The sequence below is a fragment of the Lolium perenne genome, chromosome 3 (assembly GCF_019359855.2).
Source record: "Lolium perenne isolate Kyuss_39 chromosome 3, Kyuss_2.0, whole genome shotgun sequence".
Classification (NCBI taxonomy): domain Eukaryota; kingdom Viridiplantae; phylum Streptophyta; class Magnoliopsida; order Poales; family Poaceae; genus Lolium; species Lolium perenne.
This window is the reverse complement of record NC_067246.2, coordinates 283,480,555-283,484,454: the sequence shown is the minus strand read 5'-3', so window position 1 is coordinate 283,484,454 and position 3,900 is coordinate 283,480,555. Positions and strand designations below refer to the sequence as shown.

The window sequence follows — 3,900 nt, the reverse complement described above, 5'->3', positions numbered from 1 at the left end:
TTTAATAGTAGCCCAGGAGTATCCGAAAGAAACTTAGTAAAGGGGACAAGATACTCCTCCATTTTTATTTACTTTATGTTCTATGTTTAGTTAAAGTCAAAATTTGATAGGTTTTACAACAAATAAGTAAAAATATACCAATATCCACATTGCCAAATGCATATAATATGACAATATACTTTATGAAGATTCTAATACTATGGATTTTGCATTGTAAATATTGATATATTTTCTAAATGTTTGGTTAAACTTTACAAATTTTGATTTTGACTAAACCTAAAATGCAAATTAATTGTGAAGGGAGGAAGTACTATAATAAATTGGGCTCTCATTACTTCTAGGCCGAGTCGTATATCTAATTGGGCTATCATGTCTTTTTGCGGCAACGGGAAGGATCACTGTGTGAAGTGTTTCATATGGCATCCAAGGGTGACCTATTAACAAGTATAATTTTTATATAAATCTAATTTTTTTAATACTAAACTGTTATGTGTCACAAAATAGAAATGTTTGCATGTTTCAAAAGAATGTCCACCTTTTAGAGAAAAAACATGGTACCAAACAAATAGTCATACATTCCAAAAACTATGTTCGTATAGAAAAGTTGTTTTCTTCGAAAAAAAGTTTATGAATAATAGACAAAGTAGTAAAAATGAGATTGAAGTAATAATTGAATAAAAATAATTAATATATCAGAATGTAGCGACCTCACCTTTCAAGGTGTCGATCTCTGTGCGTATCTGTGCTAGTCCCTGGATCAATCGCTAGCACACACAGTACAAGATGTAATATCATATAGCAAAGGTCAATATTACATCGCATGATCCAGAAAATAAAATAGTTCATTACAACTTGCATAGCTCTCAGCTAGCACTTATTCAGAGTTCACATCGGAATGTAAAACATAAAGCATGGAGCCATCTTTCTTCATGATGCCACAGGCAGACATGTTGAGCGAAGACTCGTAACCCTAATCCAACGTTCTTCAATCAGAATTGTAACCTGCAACATGAAAGGTTGCAGCCACGAATGATCAATACATTTGGAATTGTATTGGCAAGATGACACTATAGTGGACTCAAATGGCAACCTAACACTTATGTGTACATTTGGCTGGTAGAGCTCAGGTATGATTTGCATAAAGCCAGTTTTCTCCTATCAATTGTCAAATCATTTTCTTCCCTTCTAATTAGGCGGTTCCATTGATAGAAATCAATGAACCTGGAATACCACTGATGGAAACCAGTGAATTCCTCCTACCCTTGTTCACCCATCAAATTTTAATTTAAGAAGTTGGGATGAGGAGACTTTCGAACAGGATCCTTGTCAGTTCGCTCAAATTGTCCGTAACCGGGGACACGGCTAAGTACTTAGATTTAACACTCTGCAGAGGTTGTACAAATTTACCCACATGACCTAGTCTGTTCTTCTTCCATGATGCACATTTTGCTCAAATGGACAGATGTCGACTAGGACGAGACTTTTCCGAAGTGATCACCCAGACCATCCTCTACGGACCCGCTCCAACCTACATTCCCCTACATCATCATGTCGCGTAGGGCCCAGGTTCACACAACATACTCCGTCAAGCCAGAGCCCATATAGCATGTGGTTGTACGGTAAGCTAAATGAGCAAGGTTGTCTATTATCTCTTTGTTCCTGGGTGGCCGTCCACAAGTGCGATGCACACGGCGGTTCATAGACATGACCCCGTTGCAACCACTCAACATAAACCAAGCAATACCAATTCCACCCAGGTAGTTCATTAAACTTAGTTATTTTTCCATAACTCGCTAACAAAATCTTTTTTTATAGCATAGCGGAGCTACAACTAATTTAATGGCGACAAAGTAAGTCAAGTAGGGGTAGCTAGACTACTGGGATTACAAAAGCAAATCATATCCCTAGACCTACTACAAAAATCACTACGGTGCATGAATAAAATCTAGGACATTTGTGAGGGTGTGTCACTTGCCTTGGTGAGATGAGGAGTTGGTACACTCTTCGCAGAAACACTCGTTGCAATCAGCACAACCACAATCTACAAACAAATATTTTCACTCCATAAACACACAGCAACACATATACAATCGCAAATAAAAAATATTGATGCAATATGTGGATTAAACATGAATAACACACTTAATATGTTCTCTGGTTTTAACTATATGCATGATGCCATGGTATAATTTTAATGTTGCATTAATAATTAAAAATATTTCCTATCATTAGAAAAGATCTACAAGACTAAACAAATATTACAAGGGAAATGTATAGGTCACATTTTTATTTATTTTATAATGTTACTATACAGAGGGTTCAATTCTCTGTTAATAGCAAAAGGAATAACTCCAAAATAATTTTTAGAACTATTTATATAGCCAAAATACTCTATTTGAGTTTCTGCAAAAACTGTGTAAAAATATGATGCAAAAGTGCAATATTATGTGTCTATGGTATTCTACACGTTTTTATGAATCCAGGGACACGAAGTTTGCTAAATTTGGATAAACGAAACTAAAGATATGATTTTTACAAGTTTCTATGTTTCTCTGTCCAAATATTCGAAAATATAAACTGTTGTGACAAGTGGCATGTTTTTATTCGACGATACCCCTTCGTTTAAGTTATCTAGCATCAGCCTTAGGATCTAGATCCTGTGGTTCATGGAAATCAAAGAAGGAAAGAAAGAAAAGAAAAGAAATGTGGACAGACTCACGTACGAGACGAGGTTACTGAAGATGGTTGCTGTGTTCAACGTCGAGCTCCCGCGATTTCTGCCGATGATGAAGCAGATGAAGCCACCCGAAATCACGAGGCGAAATTGGTGGCGGTCGTTGAAGTGCACTGATTCGCCCGAAATCGCTCGCCGGAAAACTGTCCCGCGGACGTGCTAACAGACGAAGATGGTGTCGTTGCTGTGGTGCACCAAAAATCACGAAACAAAATCTGAGATGTGCGCAGGAAAGAAATAGGATGTTTGGAAGAAACTAGAGGTCAAAAGATGGACCGTGCTCACCGCAATCGACGATTTACCGCGACGGTACCGTGGAGTTGCGAGGAAAAATTAGAGCAGCCTCGAGGCTCTCGATCTGTGTGGTTTGAAGGGAAATGGAGAGGAAGGTGTGGGGCTTAAATAGGAACAAACGGCTCGTTAAATGGTGGCTTAAATCACCGGAAATCAATTCGGGATGAAGTGCAAGAAACTGAAAACGTACGCAGTCATGCGGTGTGTCCGTTGGTTGCTGAAGCTTGATGATGATGACGTAGCAGTGGGGCCCGCACGTTGGAAGGAAGATAAAGAAACGCGAACGCTGATTGACTTGCTGTTGCGTCGCTGTGCACGAAAGGTTTGGATGGCTGTCTAGTTTAGAGCTGCCTGGGCAAAGTCCCGCTGTTGTTTTTTTTTTCTTTTTTTTTTTACCAAATCTCTTTTCTCTTTCCTATTTTTAGTATTTGGAAAATAATTTGACAATTGGAATTTGATCAAAAGTAAGTCAAAATAAGTTAGAAAAATCTAAATAAAATATTAGTGAATTCCTTATTCAATGAAGAATATTCTGGAATTACTTTTAGTTTGAAAACATTTTGGTAAAATTCGAAATGGGTACATAGGCCTATATGGTTTTATTTGCATTTCTTCGGGTGTAAGGTTTCTTTATAAATTTGAATTTCGCTTAAATTTTTCCTAAGGAATGCAAAGATGCCATGATGCTTATGAATGCAATGCAGGTTTTTGAAAACTTCATTTTTGGAAAAATAGTTTAAGTAACACCAAAAGTTTTATTTCATTGTAAAATTTAAATCAAGACAAGCAACCAAGCTTAAATTTTATTTTTATTTTACATTCCAAAATTTACAAATTTTGGGATGTGACACAGAAGAGCTACACTTCATGTT

At 36.9% G+C, this 3,900-nt stretch overlaps 1 long non-coding RNA gene across 2 annotated transcripts; it reads right to left on the bottom strand.

The window, feature by feature from the left end:
* Positions 1-765: 765 nt before the first annotated feature.
* Positions 766-3,240, bottom strand: LOC127338665 (uncharacterized). 2 transcript variants are annotated; one of them, XR_011754290.1, is made up of 4 exons: positions 3,020-3,240; positions 2,720-2,918; positions 1,976-2,041; positions 766-1,002 (listed from the first exon to the last, which is right to left on the bottom strand). It is a non-coding gene; the product is annotated as an uncharacterized lncRNA (long non-coding RNA). The 2 variants fall into 2 exon arrangements; XR_007874449.2 differs by having other exon boundaries at positions 2,724-2,918.
* Between the last annotated feature and the right edge of the window lie 660 nt (positions 3,241-3,900).